The following is a 24449-nucleotide window of genomic DNA, read 5'->3' on the forward strand; positions in this document are numbered from 1 at the left end:
CCACTCATTCAGACCTTGCACCTCCCTCCACATCTTACTCAACTTCCTTGTTAGGATGAAGAAATGAGGAGTGTGGATAGAAAAACTTGGTCTTCTCTAGTTTTTAGCATCTCTAAACATGGGTTCAAAGTTGGGATCATTGACTTGAAAGGTAGGAAAGCCCATAGCTCCACTTCCTCCTACTCTTCATAGTGATTGGCATCCTTTTGTACACAACATCCATAGAATAAAACTTGTCTCCTATTGTGTCACATTAAGAGAATGTGATGAAGGGGACGCCATGGTTAGAAACCACAAAATCTTGGTTTACAATTCTCTTGCTCTCTTCTTTGAATTCCTTTTCTCTTAAATTTCTGTTTAGGGTTGGAGTGTAACTTGCCCATATGCCAATAGAAAACTATTCAATATTCCCAAAAATATTTGTGTGAGATGTTTGATCTAGTAAAATATGTAAGATCTATTACTTCTTTTATGGCTATCTCTTTGGTGACCTCTCTTTTAGTTTGGTGGCTTACTATAACCCACTGCCTAATGCTTCCTCAAAAATAATTTGAATCATTACTTTCCTCTTATAATATTTGGAATTACAAAGTGGCAAATGGTCTTCAAATTGATCCTTAATGCCATTTTGAACCCAAAATCCTCTTTGTAATTATTTTAAAACATTATGACTTCCCCTTTTAAAAAACATCTTTTATATTCCAATACCTTATCAATCTGATAGGATCAATCGAGCACCAAAGTGGGTCTAGCTAAAAAATATTTCATTTTCAAACAACCGATCCTTCAAACTGGTCCATTGACCACCCACTACTAATTGAAAATCAAACTCAACCATTGAATAAAACTTTGAAACTTATTTCACCTCTTTCCTCGAGTTGCCAATTTTGTGCGAAGGGGTCCTCTGAGCAGCTTTAAAAACTAATTAAATCATCTGACCACGCCTTGAAAATTGACATGTTGATTCTTTATTCTATGTTCTCTTATCCTATCATGTTTAATCTCACGATGACATCTAGATCAAAAGATAGTGACTGTCCAAGTTGCCTTCTCAAAATTGCCTGCAAGAAAACATGTTAGAAAATAATAAAATGCATTTGGTTTTGGCTTTGGAAATAGGTCTAATTGACACTTGGGGGAACAAAAATTGGGGCACTTGTTCAATGTCATGAGGAGAATATGAATTTGGGATTTGGGCTCATGATGAATAACTGGGTGAATTTGACAAACACTCAAAGTGGGCTACTTGGATTTACAGAACTAGGAGCAGTGGTAAAAAAGTAATTTTTGCAAATATAATGGACCTGGGAAAGTGTGCAGACAAATTTGTCAAGACTTACAAATTGGCACACTTAAAACATTTTGAGAGTAGAACACAATGGTAAAATCCATTTGATCTCACCTATCACAGATTTAGAGTTATGACATCCTGAACAGGGAAATCAATCAATCTACATTTCTTAACACCGATAAAACTTTATAAATTGCATTTGGAATCGCATTTAAAAACTAGTCAAATGAATTTTTCATAAGCTCAAATAAATAAATAAAGAAGTCTCCGCCCTCTAGAATGAAATACAAAAGGAAATTTATCCTTTTTGTCAACTAGGTCAAATTTACAAATGGTTAAATAGGACCTCCCAAAATTTTGAACAATTTACATTAGCATGATAACAATAAACAACTAACTTTTAGTGATTTTTCAAAACCTAGTCAAAAAATGTCAAAATAACTTGAAATATAAAATGTAGGTTCTCTGATATGGATGCTAAACACCCACAAAGAGGTGAGTCATGTAACATTATTGGGTGCGAGATATTCACATGAAAACTAGGCTTCTTGTCATTGTTTGAAACTTAGGCAAAAATGCAGATTTGAACATTGCTTAAAATAGAACTTCATAGAATGACTCAAAATCACAATTTGTCATTAGGGAACACATGAATATGTTGAATGCAAGGTGTTAGAAACATTAAACACCTCTTAGGCCTCAAAAGGATAGCTGGGTACACATGCATTAAATGCACTTTAAGGGCTCAAAAGCTTGGAATGATACTCAAATCGGGAGGGCAATTTTGAGTCCCATCAACTTCATTTCTTCCACTGCTTCCAGATTTCACATTTTCCTCCAAGTTTGATTCATCTCCTTCTTTTCTTTTTCAATATCTACTTTGCTGTTACGCTTGATGTGATCATTGTTTGGTGTTAGTTCTTAGGTCCTGCAGTTCTTATTCACATGTTCAACCTTATGAGAAGCTGAGAAAAAAATATTAGGTGTGTTAACCTACCTTCTATTCATCCTGTTGGGTTGGCTATGATTTTCATTCATATGCTATGTCCAAACTTTTACAATTGTAAAAATATCCCTCAAATCTAGGTGTAGCAGGTATATTGTTCATCCTTGATCTACACTCATGTATTTGATGACCTTGTTTCATCATCAAGAAACCCATTTAAATGTGAAAAAATGATGTTATTAGATAATGATTTCCTCAATAATATAAAACAATGGTGGCACATAGAAAAATTTGAAGGATCAAGGATGTTTTGTTGTACAACAAAACATTTATTATTAAAAGAAAAGATTAATAAATAGAATAAAGACCACTTTAATAGCATATTCAAAGAAAAATTAGAGAATGAAGAAGAACTAAAAAACCCAAAGGAAGAAATCATCAAGGTGATACAAAGAAAAAGTTAAAGGATCAAGGATATTTTATTTTACAAAAAAACTATAATTATTAAAAGAAAATATTGTTAAATGGAATAAAGACCACGTTAACAATATATTAAAATTAAAATTAGAGAATGAAGAAGAACTACAAAACCTAAATGAAGAAATCATCAAGGAAGGCATGGACAATGATAAATATTTCAAAGAAAAAGAACTTTTGGCCAAATAAGAAAATATCCTAGTGAAAGAATAAATATTCTGGAAATAGAAATCAAGAGAAACATGGTTGTCAAAAAGAGATAGAAATAAAATTTGTTTCATAATAAAACTATTGACAAAAGAAATATTAATAAAATAGAAAAAAATAATGATAATGTAGGGAAGATAATTGAAGATCCAAATAAGATAGAGTAACCATTTTTTTAATATTACACAAATACTCTAAATAATTTTGATTCCTCAAGTTTAATAGCCCAGAACAAGAGAATAGGTTCTATCCCTAAAATACTAATTGTAGAAGAAAATAAGAACTTAAATAAGAAATTACCAAAGAATAAATTAAAAAATCCCTCTTCCAACTTAACCTTGATAAATCTATAGGAACTAATAGCTTTCAAGCCTTCTTCTTTAACAAATGTTGGGATATTTTAGGACACAAACTATGGGTGGCCATTAAGGAAAGTTCTAGGAATTCTTGATCCCTATTATGACTGAAAATACCAATACTTTTTTTAGCTTTAATCCTGAAGAAATCTGATCATGAGGAGCTAGGAGACTTTAGGCCCATATATTTATGCAACAATATCTACCAAATTCTCTCAATAACAGAATTATAACTTTTTTGTTATTGAATATGTTGGAAAATTGGCTAAGGTAGACATTGAATGCTATCATTTGGCAATATATCTTTAGAATGAAGAAGACAAACCTTGAGGAATAATTTATGAAATTTATACTTATAAAATTGCCTAAGTATCACTCAGTTGATCTGGCAAAATAGATAGAGTGTTGGTTGGCAAGCTTCAAAAAAATTATATTAGTATGTGCACACTTAAGGAACAATAGTACAGAGGATGATGATGATGTATGCAAGTCCGTAGGTCAATACAGATAGGATTATGGGCAAATTACTAGTTACGATAGTATACATGCAGAAAATAACATAACAAAGAAATGAGTATTTTGGGTTAAGGAATTATTTTGTTTATAAAATAATTACTTAACTAATTAGGGATGACATCCTATATGTTAACCTTAAGTCAGAAAAAGATAATAATGTATTTTTAAAAGTGTAACAATGCATGAAGGCTAGCTAGCCAATAATATTATAATTATAAAGGTATAAAGTAAAGTTTGGGAATGTGAAGTTTGGTATATATGATATGTAATGTGTGAGATGTGAATTATGATATATGATCAAAGAAATGTGAAATGAGATAAAAAAATATTACTGAGCAACAAAGGAAATATCATATATTGAAGATATCAATAGTAGTGTAAAAGAGGTTTTGGTATCTCTCTCTTTGTATTAATAAACTATATTGTATATTGCATGTTTGTATAGTGGTCTCATTTTGCATATGTTTTACATTTGTATATTACAACTCCTAACAAGGTTGAGGATTCTAACAATGCCTAAGTACTCTAACAAGGACTAGGACACTATACAAATGTAACATACTCCTAATATGGCCAATATCTTTAACCAAATACTTTTGTTTAGTGGATCATTTTGTGGGTACCATCCCCATTGAGGTTTTCCCTTGGCTAGGGTTTCCTTAATAAAAAAAATACAACGTTATGAGTTCTCTTATTGCATGGTAATGTTTACTATTCAACATAATTAGTTTACTTTCATATGCAAGTTATAAGGTTGTTAATAATATTCAGGTTTGGACTAAAGTTTGTAAAATATTGATTCACCGCCCCCCTCTCAATATTTTCTATTTCTAACAATTGGAATCAGAGCACAGTTACTTAGAAGAGGCTTAACAACTTGAGTAAGATCCCTATGGATATGGAACATTTATAGAAGAACCTAGAAGAAGCTCTTGAGCAGATTGATATTCTCACTGAAGAAAGACATACTTTGAAAAAAAGAGATGAAGATGATAAAGACTACATTGGGAAGCTAGAAGACACGATTATCATCTCAAGTCCAAGAAAGAGCCTAATGATCAAATCAAGGACAATGATGAAGTTTCAAGATTGAAGAAAGAAATGAGATCTTGAAGCCTGAACTAAAGATTACTGATCTAAAATTGAGTTTGAATAAAGATGATAGTAAAGTTGAATTAGATCTTAGATCTGAAAAATAAAGTTTGAGATTCAACCTTACAAAAGTTACATTTGAACTTGAATCTACTAATTTGCAATACGCAGAACTTGAGAATTACAATACCATTATGAAAGAAGAGTAAACCCAGACTAAGAAACAATTGGAGAAGCTATATTCTAGTAGTGAGAAGATTGATGAACAAATATATTTTCATAGACCTTATAATAAGAATAATAGATCCAAGTATGTTGACCATGTTTGGTGGCTTGGTCGCTACCAGACATTTGTTTTTTACAGTGATAGATCTGAGTATTGTTTCACCCAGTCTTGTAGCACTTGTTGATGATGTGCTATTAATCTGTCATTAATTTGTTGTTAATGGATTGTTCATATGTTGTTAATGTGTTCATTAATAGTGTCTAGTGTCATCCCTTTAGGATCTCTCTTTGATTGTTCCATGGGCCATCACCCTCTTGCTATTCTTTTAATAACAAAAATGTAGTGCACTTCCATTTCCTTAATTAAATTAGAACCAAACTACTTGCACCATAACACTCAAAGCATTGTAGCATCAAATAATACATAATATTCTTGAACCATAACCTCATCATGTAAAGAATAAATCATATTTACTACACAAAAAGGTTTATGTCCCTATTTCAATCTCTATTCCTACCTCTTCATATTTTCCAAATAGTTTTTAGACTTTTCTCTTAGTCACAATTGTTCAGAATGTAAAAAACAATTTCGCATTATACAAATGATTATCATAAGACATTGTGTAAATAAGAATGTTATCCAACAAAAAACTTATCAAATAAATATATTTAAATCATAAATATGTATAAGCACTTTTGATCAAGTAGATGACATAAAATACTACTAAAAAAATATATTAATGTCTTGGAAGTCATCATCCAAATACCTTTTCTTATGAGTTAATTGATGAAAATAATAGTTGCTCAAGGTCATGGGTTGCTCAAAAGAATATAAAGACCAAATTGTTTCTAATGTGCTCATGTTTTCTAATATTAATGATATACATAATGCTCAATACTCCAAATTAAATCACATACAATTTATCGTTCAAAATAAAATTCAAAATTCAAATTAAATGATATATTAATATAAATCAATTTTATTTCTATTTGAAATTATGAATTAACTATTCTTTTGTACTAACTTAATTTATGTTTGATTTTAGTTGTATTATCTAATATAAAAATTAAAATTTTAGTTCAATTACATTTAGTATAAATTTTAAAATGTTATATAAAAGTAAGTAGCATTTATTATTATTATTTTAACTATATCTAAGGTATTTAGGAACTTAATAAAGGGATTCCCATATTAAAATTGAATTGGATAACAACTTCAATTTCAAATCCTCTTATGTATCTGCAAAGAAGTTGTGTTATGTACAAATCTATCTATTGGAATAAGACTTTTGGATGATGCAGTTGGATAAGTTACAACAATTGTATAGAATGATGGTGCCAAACCACCTCAACTTCCCTTGTGTATTTATTTTCAATTTATAAACTCCATAGGTCTATCATGGGAGCACAACAACCTAAACAATTTGTTAATAACTCGAATGAATCATGGAAATTGTTGTCAATTATCACCAAAAATGACATGTGCCTTAACAATGTGCAAAGCCCAAAGGTTTATCCTTCTAAGAAAAACAAGTAACATTGATAGTATTGACTAACAAGGGTTAACATTCACAATTATTTCAAGAGTGCATGAATCTATAGGCTCTTACATGCACGTCACCTTCACTTTTGAAAGATGCACATGCATACAACAAAGCTTGTATGTTGCTCAATGGAAATATGAAGAGGCATAGTTGAAAAATTATCAAATGCAACTTAAAAATAAAACATAAGATATGCTCAAGTGCTCCATGTTAGTTCTATAAATTAACTAGATTTTTAAAGAAACCCACACATTTAACCAACTTTTTCTCTCTTTAAATTATTCATCTAAGAATTAATATCTTTTAAAACTTGGCACCCATATATTTCTCTATATTGATATGTTCTTTCATTTTTTTTCCTTAGATATCATCCTCTTCGTGACCTCTCTACAAGTTCTTTCTCTTTATACAAATGAATCTAGTTTGTTGAACTATTCAACAATGTTCATTCTAAAACATGCCATCTGTTTAACAAGGGAGGTGCAAAAAAATAGGCCCACTTTTGTAATTTTTAAAAATTATATCCCAACAAACAATTTAAATATTTGATAATTCATGTTACTAAACATTGTTGACATATGTTTTATACATGCTAAAGAGTTATCTTATTAAAGATAATTTAAAATGTTGTTGTTGCAATAAAATAATTTAAAAAAATAACAATTAAATAAATATATTTTAGCCATACACTAATAGGAATGCACAATCATTTTGAAATTTTCATTGTGGTCCCTTTCCACACCTCTTCAGCATACCCCTGAAATTATCAGTTGATCGACAAAGTAATACGTTTCAGTCACTTCATCAAGTGCAGAGGTTAAGCATGTATACTATTTGTGTATATTAGTAGAAAATTTTGATTAACATCTTAAATTCAAATGTGGAGCTAGGTTGGATATTTGTTTTATATAAAATGACCAAAGCATTATAAACACATAGAATTCTAATTAACATTTTTTCTTTAGACATGATAGAGGATGGGATGGAATTATTGGAAAATCCAAATACTTAAAGAAAATATTGTAAATGTATTGATAAATGAATGAAAATATATAAGTTCATATAGTATAGTAATTTCATGAACTTATTGTTGGAAATTTTAGTGGGAAACAAGATACTGAGAGGGGGGCTAGGGGGTGAATCAAGATCTATAATTTTTTTTTTTACTGATAAACTAATTAACTATATTCGCACCTAATCCATCTCATATTTAAGATCTCATACCATATAAACATAAACATGTAATGCTGAAATGAAAACTATCTAAGTAGAACATCCATGTCAAATATCAACACATAAGACAATGATTTTGGTTACCTATGAACATTTCAAGTTGAAGGTAAAATTTGGGTGGGGATGAAACCCACAAATTATTACTGCTACAACAACAAAGTTCACCTATTAGGACTACAATTTGATCATATTTGATAATCTTCCCTATGAGGGGTTTGCTCTATTAACAATGTTTAAGACTATTAGGTCTTGCCCTGTTAAAGGATTTAACACTTACAATAAAGTAAGGACCCTGTTCGGAAATTTGAAATAGGCCTATTAGAACCACTTTGTTAAGAGATTTTTCCTAACTCAATCTGTTAAAACTAATTTAGTACCCAATCCCTCTATTTTCTCTGATTACAAATCTCCTCTTTTCAAAATCTCAACCTAATCTCCTTATCTGATAACTTTTTTCTATCCTTCACTGCTATGGTTTCTTTTTCTGATCTCCATTCAGACTTAGCCTTCATTTGCTTTGTATTTAGCTTGTTTTCTCCTTCACTTCGCTTCCATTCTCTCAATCATATTTAATCCTAGGGTAGTAACCCTTCTTAAATAGATAATCGTAGAAAGTTCTAGATTAGGATCAAGATCCACATTTCATCATTTTCTCATTTTCCCTTCTGATTTTCTGATTGGTTAATCTGCTTGTCTAAGGATTAATGCCATCTGAAAAAATGCCTAATCTCCTCCTTAATTTTCTCTAAAATCTTTAAATAATGATTTACATAAGTGTTTGTGCAATTAAAAACTCATATGTCAAAATTGGTTTACTCAACACTTGAATGTTTAATTGCTCGGTCATAACATTCATGTTGTCACTCGGCTTCTACTTGCTCGACATATATTGACTTCCCAAGTGTTTGGTCTCTTCTATGTTACTTGGCTTGTATGCTAACTCAATACCTATTGGGGTGCTCGATAACCTTTGACTTGTTCAACTTATGATAAAATATAGACAAGTCCTTTGTAATTCAACCTTCTCTGGATGGCTCGGTCGTAGTGATGACTATCTAACGTGACCTTGGAAATGACTACGTATTAGACACTAATAGGAGACTTAGGCTTAGAGATCAACACTTATGACACTTACAATTGGATTATAAGTATTGTAGTTCCCCTTTTTCTAGTTTTCCAACTATGTATTCTAATGTTTCAACTTATTCATCATTTTCATTTATTTATTATTTTAATTTTATTCTAGGAAATGAGGTATCCTACTCTGTGTTGGCTTCATATTCTACATGTTGAGTATTTTATGAGATGTGTTAAAGATTGTAAGTGTAGACACCTAAATTTGATTACACCGCTTTGGTAATCCTATTTAGTTATCTCTAAAGGCATCATTAATTAAATTCTTATTTAATTAATCCTTTGCCATCCCCTAGCTGATTAATTTAATTAATCATTTATAGTCCTAATTGATAAATCAAAAAACTTATTATTTATCAATTAAATCCTATTCTTCTATCTAATTCCAAAATCCCCATTTATCAAATAAATCTATTTGATAAATAAAACCCTCAAATCTAATAACCCCTAAACTATTCTAAACCCCCTTTTTTAGCCTAATCCACCCCATCCACCCATACTAACCTAGCTTAGCCACTAACTCACCCACCCTCATGAATGCCATCCACTTGCAAATCTCTAACAAGCTTAGTCTAATCCTAGATCACCTCTAATCCCCACCTAACCTTGTCACATTCCTTAAGTAAGCTTAAGACTTTCCTAAGCCAAGCAAAGTCAACAATATCAACTCCCTCCAAAATATCCGAACCACTAAGCCTTCAATGCTCTTACAAAGGCCATAAAGACACTTACAAGCTCTTACAAGCTCTTACAAGCCATAATGAAGGGTCTTTATGAAGATATTATCCCTTGAGCCTCCTTTGTTGACTCATCCATCCCCTTTCCTCCATCCATTCACCCTATTACATGTGTCACTCTCTGGTTGGTGCTAAACAAGCACAATCCATGTGCTCTCCTTTGAGTGCATCCTAGCCCTCCATAAGCTTTTTTCTCTCCTTGCATCTTAGCCCTCCATCCCTCAAGCCCTTAGCCTATAAATTGAATCCCCTCCCAAGCCATTTCATCACAATCCTTGAGCTAAAGTTATAATGCCCTTTTGAGAGCAAGTTTTACATTAAATCCATTCACCCAAGCCAAAATCCATCAAGAACACCATTGAAGCTAGTTTGAGAAGCCTTGAGCATACATCCCAGTCTTTAGACTCATCTACCAAGAAAAGAGCTAAATCCTATTGGGAGAGTCCATTCATTTGGCTTACATTTCCAATTGGGGTTTCCTCTTTAGTCTCTCATTTATGTTATGGTATTTTATTTTGTAAATGCTTTTGATTTCTTAATTTAGTGTTTCTAACATACTAATATAGCATATACAGTAAGAGCATTTAATGTTACAATGGAACTGCAAGATGAGATTTACCCATAACATATTCTCATGATTTATAAAAACAATTGTGAAGTTTCTATTTAGAATTTTGACCAACATTTAGAACAAGCACAAGACATCTTTAAATGTATTTAAATATGCTAGAGTGGGTGGTGAGTCAATTATGATGTATATGTTTACAAGTTATGACAATTGTATGGGCATATTATTGTAAAAAAAAAATTTGGAAATTAGAATTTGAACCAATTGTGGCACTTTTTATATTATTGTTTTGATTGTGATTATAGAAGAGTGACTATGTGTTATTGTTTAAATTTTGCCTATTTATCATTGCTTGAGAAGGGATTATTATACATGGATCATAAGATATACTTGTACGTACATGTTTTTTCCTACTCAAATTGCTCTAAATTTTGAATTTGGTGATAGTAATTGAAAAGTATAAGCTAAGATTTATATAGTAAACTCTTAGTTGTTAATATTGCAATTGATTTTTCATAGTATGATTTTTTTTTCTTTTGAAATCATTTTTCCTAAGTAAATAATCTTGTCACTATATAAAATTTTGTTTTTTTTAATCTATTTTATGACTTAATTGTTTTGTTTTTGTGTTTGATGGTTTAAGATTGAAGGAATTCTACTCTCATTTACTTATATTTAATGATACATTTTATTTTTATGAAAGTAACATCTTAAAATATAAAGAATACATTTTAAAACAATAAAAGATCCTCTCATATGTTGGTCTTGCAATGACCATGTTCAATCTAGAAATTTATTATCAATTCTATTATCTTAAATTATATTAAATTCAAAAATAATATAGCATATATAAAGTATTATATCTTAATATCTTATTATAGCAATCAAACCTGCACAATTTAGTTTCACTTTCAATTATAATGATGACTATAAGTTTTTTACCAAGAAAAACAAGAGAACCATTTACCATTTTGTTTGCAATAAGGAGAAAATATAAAATTATTTAGATAGTTAAACATTGAAAAATAAGAGACTTAAAAAAAAAAGCAGAAAAACCCTTTAAAATTATAATCCAAATACAACTAGTCGAAGTGGTAGATCTTAGATAGATAGATTTTTTTTAAAAAAAAGAAGAAAATAATATTTTAAGGCCACACCATTTGAATATAGACAGGCCCATTTTTAGATGTGCCATTCACCATTTGAATCTAGAACGATGTGAAATTTAATATGATTGATGAGAAACCTTCTAAACAATGAATGGATTCCCCCACCACGATCGAATACCATTGAATTTGTACATAATTTTAGTTGAAGCGAAGAACAACATTAAATGGTGTTCATTAATGGAGCTCAAATAACTATCGAAGTGCATGCATATCATCTTGTAAAGCTGTCAATTTATACAACGTTGTCTATAGCATTCAATGCTGTTCTTTATATCTGCCCTGCGCTTCCAGACATTAACCGTTGCCGCCACATGCAGCAGCTATTTATTCAGAAATTATTGATTGTTCCAGCTTTCATTAGATAATGCAGCCACTCACACGAATGGGAAAAATTGCAGATGAAATCCCAGAGCAATAACTATTAATAGTAAGCAAGGTGTGTATGTTGTGGTGCATTAAACCTTTCCATAGATCCAAGTTTGTTAATATATTATCACAAAAATGAAGGAAATAAAAATACCATGTTTTTATTTGCAACATATCTTATTTGAAAGTCTCCACAAAAAGATTTCACATCAACAAATAAGCAGAAGACAAGGGAGTTAGTCAACATAGTCAAAGTTCGTGTCCATATATTGACAAGACAAATAAAAACTATTAAAATAATATGAAAAAGGAACATGTTTCAACCAACACTTGGAACAAAAAACATATAGCTACAACAAGGAAGAGTGTCTGAATTAAAAGCAGCCAAAACAAGGAAAGTGTCGACTACACTATCAAATGCACTAACGATATATCACATTGATTGTTACATCAAGATCATTAACAACCAATGACTAAAAACTATGAAACATTTTACCAACAAAAGTTGAATATAAAAATGACTCAGAGATTTTATAGGAGACATCAATTGACTAACATAAGATTAAATTGTTATTACAATAGACCACCTTGTCAATATTAAGAAAGTATAATATGTTAAACATGGAGACCTTCCTAGCAAGAGCTCCAAACACCTATTCCACACAAAATATCAAGCACAAAAATATTATATAAGTGTGTTTCCTCCATACCACAAAGTTATTAAGTTTCCTCAAAATCTCTTTAAATGTGAAAGATACCCAACCTACCTCGAGATAGTTTAAACAAGCAAACCTCACAAGAGTGATGAAATTTGTGCAATATAGTATCTACTTTCAAACATAAATATAATGATTTCATAACATAACATGTTACTCCCTCTCAATCAAAAAATAATCTAGAGTACAAGACAATCTAAAATCCACCTCATAAGACATATGATGTAATCAAAAGACATGATAAAGCAATAGAAGCAACAATTTTGGTATCTAACACTATTTTACAGAATAAATTTCCTTCTCGAAAACATATGGAAATGTCATCAATAAGAATTATAAAATTTCTATATACATTAAGACATGATAAGAATGAATTGATAAATAAATATAAACCATGGCTCTTCATAATGAGCATGTTAAATGCAAAATTAAGAAAAATGATTCTTACGAGTTCCTAACTCTATCTATGTAGTCCATCAACTTGCATTTTCTAAAGAAAAATAATTTTCTCCTCAAATTAAAATACTTTCAAGAACTCAACTTTGTCATAATTATTAAAGAACAATAATTAATCACCCATAATCACACTAAAACTATTTTGTTTGCCTTCCACAAAAAACAATAAAAAGTCTTTCTTTCTTTAGTAATTAATTATTCTAGATCATATTAGAACACACTGCACAACTGAAATCACTTAATCAAGACATAATCAACATTTAAGTGATAAATTATTAGTGTGATAGTGGTTCAAAAGCCAAACATATGATCACAAACAAAAACCTTTGCTCTCTTGAAAAATTTCAACAACTAGAAAAGGAACTAAAAGGAAATGATGTTTGATAATTGAGAGGGGGCATGAATCAATTATCTCAGGCCCTTAAAACAATGCGTACCCTTTCAAACTTATCAATAGAAAACTTGGTAATACATTCAATTGACTAAAAATAGTATACAACTACATGCATATGAAAATAGTGTATTTTAATGTGGAAACCCAAATTGGTTAAAAAATAACTATGAGGATTGTCACCCACAAAGAAATTCACTCTTCTGAAGTGAGCTCGGCTAAAAGCCAACCCTGTTAAAGGCTACAAACACATAATTTGTTAAATGTGAACCTATTAGGGGATTTTACCAAATATCAAATAGATCTATCACCTTATTCATGATTGGCTTGATTAGAGGTCTTAGTACATTCATTAGAACACAACTTTACAAAGGATTTACAGATAGACCTGTTAAGTCCACTCAGTTAAGAGATTTCCTACTATAATGGTTAGAGAGTAATTAGTAAAATTATCTGTATGAAATAACACAACCTTTTCTTGTTCATATCTCTTTTTTTCTCCAATCTCTTCTTCAAACTCTTCCTTACTTGGTTGATCAATACACACACTTAAACTGTTTACTTTCCTTCTCTAGATTCACGCTTTCCTCTACTTAGTATACCCATCTATTCTTGTTTGGCTATCAACAACCATCAACAACTTTATCATTCTTGCACATCCTTTATATAGATAATGTTTTTTCTCAATCACATCCATTGGGTTTCCTTTTGAGTTGCTCTCATCTGTTTGATCCTATCGTAGCATCCATTCATTGAACTTGTCACCAAGTAAAACATTTTATGCATCATTCCTTCTGTAATTCACCTCGATACTTCAACTTTTCTTAGATCACAAGATTTTCCTTAACTCCCTTCCATATGATCTTATTAATCAATTTCATCCTTACATTTTTCTATAAGACTACTTGATTCCGTATAATCTTTTAGACAGTTCTGAATTCTTGCTCAATGTCATCCCATAAAATTGATTTTATAAAAATTGTTCCTCTTTGTCAACCTATGTTCTTCCTTCGTTGAATATCATTTTCTATTCAGTTAACAAATTTTGCTTGGTTGACACTATCATTCTCGGTAATATTTACGAACTTTATTCTCAAACTTATGCTCAATACACTTCCACGAAATAATATATTTTCTCATCGACCAACATTTCCATCTCAGAAGTGCACACTAATTCCTTGTCTTTTCACTTCACAAATTTCTTCCCTTTTTAGTGAACAATGTAACATTTTTTGTATCATCTTAATACTTCATCAAAACATGTAAAACAATCAAACCAATACTACTTTATCAAATATTAATTCATCAATTTCCCATTTGAGCTCAACACTTAGCATCACTTCATCATTTTATCTTCTATCTTTGTTCAATCATTTCTCCTCTCAACACCACATCCTTCAGATGATTTGGAAACTTACATAAATCAACATCCAACATATTGGCTTATTGATATCTTCCAGTTTAATAAGCTTGACATCAATGGCAACATAATAACTTATCTGATTCTTCAAGAAACCATTCATAGCTATAGGATTTGAGAAAAAGTGCACAACAAATCCATGAAGCCCAAGAAAACTTGCATGCAGAAAACCTGTCACAAAGAAGAAAAAGACAAGAAGAGGCAAGGGTAACTTAAAGCCTTCCTTATAAAAATACAAAGAGATCAATCCTTATAAAAGGAGATCGAAACCCAAAAAGGGTAACTTAAAGCCTAAAAAAGCTAGGTTGTACATTATAATTAATAAAATATTAATTATATGCACTTACGAGATAGCTTAAGAAAATTAGAGTAATAGGCAACTTATTTAATTAAATCTAAGTGATTTAATTAATACGTGAAAACAACTAATTACTCTAATACCCCCCCTTAAGCAAAGCTCAGGAGGTAAGCTAACCTAGCATAGCTATGAAAGCAAAAAAATGGGTCTTGGCAATAAGGCTTGATCAGGTACCCAATACAACAAAATCTCTATAAAGAGGAGAAATAGAGAAAACCACATGGAAAAAACCCTACTCCAAAAAGAGATAGCAAAGAATGTTCTAGAAGAAGGAACAAAGAAATATCATGAAGAGAACCACTGAAACATGAAAAGCCACAAAACTCTGTCAAAAATGCTAATTTGTAGAACCTCCATGGAAATAGAAGGCTCAAACCAAGTGTGTCTATATGGTAGATGATCCATCTCACCGAAATGCATAGGTAGCCAGCCATTGCAATCACCTAGTATGTAGGATCAGGTACTAAATACATAGCTCACACCAACGAACCATCAACCAAAGAAGCATAGGACAACAATATAACCTCCTCTTAATGTAGGTGAGGTGATAGGCAGCTGAAAAGGTGGGCCAAAGAATCTCCTACAACAGAGGAACCAGAAACATCGAGAGTGAGGTACAAACACCAATAAAGGCATGTTTTGCATGAGGAAAAAGAGAAAGAGGGCTTATAAGCGGCAAACAACTATCCACCCCATGGTACTTTATAAAATAGTGCGAGTACAATGAATCACAATGATGAAAAGGATCTCGAAACACGAGAGTGACACTTTATCTTAGTGCGTTCCATAAAGATGCTTACAATGAATATCAACAATGATTAGAAAAAGCATAAGGCTGATACAATAGAAGGAAGAGCCCAAAACGAAGTATCTGAAGCAACAAAATTGATCCCAAGAAATGAGATAAATAGGATATCCACCAGAATGCTAAAACAAAAAAGACTAAATACGATGTGCTTGGAGTAGAATCTAGAACAACAACTAGCATCACTGGAAAGAGCATAGAAAGAGCTCTCCAGTGATATAAAGAAGTCCAAAAACAGAGATCAGATGCTCAAGATACGCCTTCGAGAGTGCAAAATAGAACATCTGGCTTTGACTACCAAAATAGGCAACCAAACTACATCAAAACTCAAAAAAGCCTACACAAATATCTCTGTCTTGGAACCATCTTTTCGACACATTTTTTGGATAAAAACAATATGTCCGTATGCTCAAGTTACGGAGAAAAAACCACCAAGCCCTCTGAAATGCAAGATTTTTTTTTTTTTTAAAAATAAAAAAAATAAAAAATCATGCACCACCCCTGCATCGTTAGTAGAGTGGTGGTCGGGTGGAGGGAGGGCAAAGCACGGCGGGGCCACAACGGACACCACTGGCAGAGCCGCTACGAGCTGCTGGGGTTAGTTAATCGCCGCAAGGTTAAAATCACTTAATTTTTTTTTTTTGGCTTGGAACGCATGCAGGGGGTCGTACGACCTTGCAAGCAAAATTTTTTTGCCTCCTGGACCAACGTTGTCCAAATTGGACAAATTTTATATCAAAATGGAGGTTTTGACACCTTTTGAATCCATCCGTGAGGTTTGATTGGCCTCAAACTGCTCCGAAAATTAGTGACCCCCCTATTTTCTTAGAAAAAGCTCAAAAAAATACTAGATCTAATCCACCAAACCCTTGTTCTCCCTTTTTCTTGAAACATTGAACAAGGTACAACAGATCTGGCTCTGATACCATGTAGGATTTGAGCAAAAACGCACAAAAAATCCACAAAGACCAAGAAAACTTGCATGCAAAAAACCTGTCACAGAGAAGAAAAAGATAAGAAGAGGCAAGGGTTTGATCTGAAAAACTCAAACGAAGAAAATATTATTCAACGAAACTTCATAATGAAAAATACAAAGAGATCAATCATTATAAAAGGAGATTGAAACCCAAAAAGGGTAACCTAAAGCCTAAAAAAGCTAGGTTGTACATTATAATTAATAAAATATTAATTATATGCACCTACGAGATAGCTTAAGAAAACTAGAGTAATAGGCAACTTATTTAATTAAATCAAAGTGATTTAATTAATAAGTGAAAACAACTAATTACTCTAACAATAGCTTGGTGAACTAACCTTTCCACATTATCAACATCAATATTAGTTGGTCTAACAATCTCCCCCTTTGGTGCTAATGTCAACACAATTCTAAAATATACTATCGACCAATACCTAACTTCATCAATTCTAATCTTTCTTAGCAACACATCTTATTTTCATATTATTCTCCCCCTTCGGATAATCTCACCTTGGTTAGTCATCTCACACTTTATCTTTTCATCTCTCCTTTGAAAACTTCTCATATGTTTCACTCATATCCATTCTTCATTCCTTTCTCCATCATTATGGTTTCTCTCCCTTTTTTCATAGTCTTCTATCATCATGCAATACTTCTCCCTTTCTTTATTATCCTCATTTCTTCTTTAACTCCTAGTTTTAGTGATTCTCCCCCCATTTCTTTATTTTCCCACCCTTTGAAAACAATGCTAAATGCATCTATAAACTTTTAAATTCCATGTAGTTGTACCTTGTACCTTGCTTATACCACTTTCTTTTTTTCCTTAAATCCTTCTCCTTTTTCATAGCTTTAGGAAGCTCCCAAAGAGTAAACATATGCATCAACACACAAGTAGATATTTTAATAAAGCATTAATTGATGCAACATGCATCTTCCTCTAATAAACATGAGATAGGGGAATCTCCCCTAGTTTACCTCTTACGTACTCAAAAGTATTCTTAGGTAATGGCTTTGTGAAAATATCAACAATCTACTCCTTGGAAATTGTAATTGTTTCTCTTGAACTTCTTCTCTCAAATAGTGATACTTGATAGATATATGCTTTTTCTTGGAGTGCATCACAAGATTTCTTGAAATACTTTTGACACTTGTCTTATTACAATAAATTGTAACAAGGCCATGAACTTCCTGTTGGAAATACAAATGGGAAATGTATACTTTTGAGAGGGGGGGTGTGAATCAGAAGTACTAATCTCTAACCAATAAAATTTTTAACTTAAAAAAAATGCATGCATAAACATATTGAAGTAACATGTAAAGTAAATGTATCCACATAAACACTTGACACTAGATATGATTACCTAGAAACCCTCCAATAAGAAGGTAAAATTGGGATGGGGATGACACCCACAATTCTTCACTACTGCAGTAATAAAGTTCACCTATTAAGGTTACATGATTTGACCATTCTCATGATTTTCCCTGTGAAAGGCCTACCCTATTAAAGTCTTACAAAGGATTGTCAAATCCCACCCTGTTAGAGGATTTTAACACCTTGTTAAAAGTGTGCCTAGCTAAAGGACTTTAGAACACTCACTTGGAATGTCACCCTATTAAAGGATTTCACTATGACTATTAAGTTAACCTTAATACAAAGGATTTCATCCTACTGACATAGGTAAGGTAACAAATAACTAGGGCCAAAGGCTTAGCCAGCTATCCAAACCACCCTGCAAGAGTTAACACAACGGAAACGAACACAAAGAACAACAACTACTTTTATTGATTCATCAAGAATATCTTCATACATGCCTAGCTGTGAGGCCTTCTGAGTTATGACCAATTACAAATACATTCACGTTCAAAGATCCAACTAAAAATTTGCACTTTCAGTTTTTTTCCCTAATCTCCTTCCAAAAACTTCTTCTCCCCAAAAACTTGCCGAAATCTAAGCCTAAATACTCTATATATACTTGCCAAAATGGCTTACAGAACATTCTAGAACATAAAGAAGCCACAAGTAAGCTCTCAGCAAATATAACTACCTATACCAAAATTAAATGCGAGCAAAGTCAGCCCAAATAGGAACCAGACACAAATTACTTGACAAAATAAAGCTTTCCAAAATTGGCACTCAGCATACACTAGGTAACTCAGCACATGAAGAGTTCTACAGTAACTTAGCACATGAAGAGTGCTACAGTAACTCAGCACATGAAGAGTGCTACAGTAGCTTAGCATGTGAAGAGCACTATAGTAACTCGGCACCAACTGTAGAATGAACAAAAATGAGTAGGATAACAAGGCAACTGAGGATGCTCTTGCATCAGACGATTGGGGTTGAAAGAAATGATTCTCCTAAATAATTGAGATGTCCCAACCTAAGCTAAATCCAACTCAAATTGAGAAATCCATGAAGCATCTTCAATAGGTTTGTTCTTCCACTTCACCAAATATTCATAGTAATCTTTTCCTCTTGTACTCTTGCCAACTCTCTGAGGCAATATCTATTCAACTTCCTCAATCTGTTTCTTAGGATAATCATCTCGTATAACAACTTCATCCTCTGACTCGTGATACTTATACAAATCAACAATATTAAATATAGGAGATATATCCATGTCATTAGGTAACTCAACTTCATAAGCATTACCACTATCAAACTTTTTCAGGATCTTACAAGGTCCAAATTTTTTCATCTTCAGCTCGCTATATGTTCCAACTAGGAATCTTCCTTTCTTTAGATGAACCATCACCTCATCACCAACTTGAAAATTGTGGTGTCTTCTAGACTTCTTAGCATTCTCCTTATACTTCTGATTGCTTTGTTCCAACCTCAACTTCACTTCCTTATGCAAGGACTCCATAAAATCAGAAAATTCTTCTCCTGCAACACTTTTCTTTTTTTCACCAGCAACATCTCTCAAATCTAATAGACCTCTAGGATGCATTCCAGTAATAATATCAAAAGGTGTCTTCCCTATACTACTATTCACAAAATTATTATATGCAAATTCAGCTTGTGCCAATACCATCTTCCAATTACTTGGCTTATTCCCAACTAAACATCTCAGCAAATTTTTCAAGCTTCTATTCACAACCTCTGTCTATCCATCTATTTGTGCATGGAATGTAGAACTAAACTTCAATTCAATACCCATCTTCCTCCACAAAGTCTTCCAAAAATAACCAACAAACTTACTATCTTTGTCTGAAATAATGCCTCTTGGTAATCCATGCAATTTCACAATCTCTTTAAAGAAAAGTTCAGCAACATGTTCAACATCTGATGTCTTCTTACATGGTATAAAATGAGCCATCTTAGAAAATCTATCGACTACAACAAATATGGAATCACACCCTTTCACTATTTTAGGCAATCCAAGAACAAAATCCATACTGATACTAGTCCAAGGTTTCTCAGGAAAAGTAATAGGTGTATACAAACCAGTATTTTGACTCACTCCTTTTGCAACTTGACAAACTCCACAACTCTTTACAAATTTTTGAGCATCCTTATACATTTGTGGCCAATAATATTTCTCTTTTACCAAACTCAATGTCTTATCAATTCCAAAATGTCCAACTAATCCACCACTATGCTTTTCCTTAATCAAATTCAACCTCATAGGACTTCTAGGAATACACAACTGAATACCTTTGAACAACATACCTTCTTGAATGAAATACTCATCATACTTACTTATGTGATTTGTCAGATTTGGTGCTCTGCACTCTCTCCATGCCCCAAAAAAATTAGGATCAACATCATATAAATCTTTCACCTCATCAAAACCAAGAACTTCAACCTTCATTTTAGTCAACAAAGAATGTCTTCCACTCAATGCATCAGCAACTTTGTTAGTAACTCCACTCTTATGCTTGATCACAAATGTAAAACTCTGCAAATACTCAACCCACTTCATATGTCTTTGATTCAATTTATGTTGACTTCCCAAGTATTGTAAAGCTTTATGATCAGTATACAACACAAACTCCTTATGCATCAAATAATGTCTCCACTTCTTCAATGCTTGAACAATAGCATAAAACTCTTAATCATACATAGAATATTTTCTTTTAGCATCATTCAACTTTTCACTAAAGAAAGCAACTGGCTTACCTTCTTGACTTAATATGGCTCCTATTGCATTACCACTTGCATCACATTCAACTTGAAATACTTTGTTGAAATCAGGTAAAGCCAATATAGGTAATTCAACAACCTTTTGTTTCAAAGTCTCAAAACTCTTATCAGCTCCATGTGTCCACTTGAATTCCTTTTTATCTCCCTTCATTTTTTCAGTCATAGCATTACAAACAACAGTAAAATTCTTTATAAACTTTCTGTAAAAACTAGCCAAACCATGAAATGATCTTACCTCGCCCACATTCTTAGGTGTAGGCCATTCCAAAATTGCTTTAACCTTCTCAGGATCCATCATCAATCCATTAGTTGAAATCACAAATCCCAATTACACAATCTCCTCTTGCATAAAAGAACACTTTTTCAGATTGATCAACAACTTTTTCTCTTTCAACCTCTGTAATACTTGTCTAATATGCTCAAGATGTTCTTCCTTAGTCTTACTAAATATCAGAATATCATCCAAATAAACAATCACAAACTTACCCAAAAATCTTTTCAAAACTTTATTCATCAACCTCATGAAAGTACTAGGTGCATTAGTCAAACCAAAAGGCATAACCAACCATTCATACAAACCATCTTTTGTCTTGAAAGCAATCTTCCATTCATCACCTTCTCTGATTCTAATCTGATGACAACCACTCTTCAAATCAATCTTGATAAAATACTTTGCTCCACTCAAGCAATCCATTATGTCATCCATCCTTAGCATAGGAAACCTATATTTCATTGTTATCTTGTTATTCTACATTCTCCATTATTTTTAGGTGCTAATACAACATGTACAACACATGGACTCAAGCTTTCTCTGATCAAACCTTTCTGTAACAACTCATGCACTTGTTTGTTAAGTTCTTCATTCTTTACAGGTGTCAATCTATATGGTGCTTTGTTTGGAAAACTAGCTCCAGGGATCAGATCCATACAATGTCTTATACTTCTTACTGGAGGTAAACCATCAGGAATATCATCAGCAATAATTTCTTTATACTCATTCAACAACTTTGTAATTTCTTCTAGCACTCCATCAATACTACCATCTGTCATTCAGTCACCACTGACTAGAACTCGGTCTCCATTGACAAAACTCAATTTTCGTAGAATTATAGCAAAATAGACTTGATTCTTTTTCATTTCCTTTTCAAATAGTTTCCCATTAACCATGCAAATTTTTATAGCAGTACAATGAACCTCATTTGGACTTTCGATCAAAGGCAACAATGTTTGTTTTGTCCCATTTACCCAAAGAGTATATTGATTTAATCTTCCATCATGTAAAACACATCTATCATATTGCCAAGGTCTACCCAACAAAATATGACAACAATCCAGGGGCATAATATCACACAAAACTTCATCAAAGTAATGTCCAATTTTGAACTTCTCAAGGCATTGCTCACTTACCAATATCTTATGCTCATCTTTGATTCATGAAACATGATAAGGTTTGGGATGTTTCAGCCTCTATAACTACAACTTTGTAACCAACTCTTCTGATGCCAGATTTGTAGAACCTCCACTATCAATGATCACTTTACAGCATTTTCCAACCATCTTACATCTTGTCTTGAAAAGACTTCTCCTTAAAACAGGTTCCTCATCACCTCCCTTATTACATAAGGTTCTTCTCACCATCAAATTTTCTCTAGCCTCAGGTCCACTTAGTGAACCCTCATCATCGTCTTGAATCACAACATTTTTATTACCTTGTCTACTTTCAGAGGATCTACATTCAAAAGATCTATGTCCCTCTTTACCACATCTAAAACAATTACCATGAAATCCACCTCTAGAATAGGAATTACCTCTTCCTCGATAAGAATTAGTGTCTCCTCGGTAAGAATTACCACTTTTCCATTTGGTCTTGCCTTTATCATCATTCTTCCATTTAGATTTTCCTTTATCCTGCATAGAATTGTTAGATCGACCACTTTCTCCATAAGATCTACATCTACCTCTCTAGAATTTCCCACTTCTACCTCTTTGCCTTTGTTCATGCTTCTTTGTCAAGATCTCCTCAGCCTTCAAGGCATACTAGTATGCTTCTTCTACACTTTCCAACTTCACAAAACTTATTTCATCTTATATTCCAAATCTCAATCCATTAATGTACCTTGCAATTTTCTCAACATCATCATCCACATGTCTAGATCTGATGTCCAGTCTATAGAATTCTTCAGTATACTTTTTCACAATCATGTCTTTTTGCTTCAAATTTTGCATCTTTCTCAACAAGCTAACTTGGTAATTAGGAGGAAGGAATTTGTTCTTTACCTTGTTCACCATCTTTGGCCAAGTTTTGATCTTCTCCTTTCCTCTCTTTTGTCTATCAGTTTGCAAGTGCTCCCACCATAGAGATGCATGACCTTTCAGCCTAGTGACTGCAGTCTTCACCTTTCTATTATTAGGAGTGTTTTCATACTCAAAGAACTTGTCCATATCAAAGATCCAATCCAACACAACATTAGTGTCCAATTTTCCATCATAAGGAATAACTTCTACAATAGGCTTTGAATCCACTCTAGACAATACTCTCAACAATCTTTCCTCATCTTGATCTTCTTCAGGTTCTGGATTATGATTTGGTGCTACTACTTCATCATCACTTACATCATCAAGATGTGCTCCTCTCCTCTAGGCTATCTCCATAGCATCTAATCTAGTTGCAATTTGTCTCAACTGATCCAATATAGCATTATTAACATTATTTCCTCTACCATGAACCATCTTTACAAATTAGGTTCCTGCAAGATCGTAACCCTCTGCAAGTTATATGTCAAATCTACAAATCTGCCACCCTACAACAAAATCCAAATCAGGGTTCTACATGATCCAATCTCCACAAGGACAAACCTCAAGCTCTGATACCAACTAATGTAGGCAAGGTAACGAATAACTAGGGCCAAAGGCTCACCCAGCTATCCAAACCACCTTGCAAGAGTTAACACAATGAAAATGAACACAAAGAACAACAACCAAAGGAAGAAGAAGAGTGAATTACTTTTATTGATTCATCAAGAATATCTTCATACATGCCCAGCTGTGAGGCTTTCTGAGTTACTACCAATTACAAATACATTCACATTCACAGATCCAACTGCAAATTCACACTTTTAGTTCTGTTCCATAATCTCCTTCCAAAAAATTCTTCTCCCCAAAAACTTGCCTAAATCTAAGCCTAAATACTCTATATATACTTGCCAAAATGGCTTACAAAACATTCTAGAATATAGATAAGCCACAAGTCGGCTCTCAGCAAATATAACTACCTATACCAAAATTAAATGTGACCAAAGTTAGCCCAAATAGGAACCAA

The sequence above is a fragment of the Cupressus sempervirens genome, chromosome 8, assembly GCF_028749045.1.
Source record: "Cupressus sempervirens isolate cs-2001-9-10 chromosome 8, ASM2874904v1, whole genome shotgun sequence".
Classification (NCBI taxonomy): domain Eukaryota; kingdom Viridiplantae; phylum Streptophyta; class Pinopsida; order Cupressales; family Cupressaceae; genus Cupressus; species Cupressus sempervirens.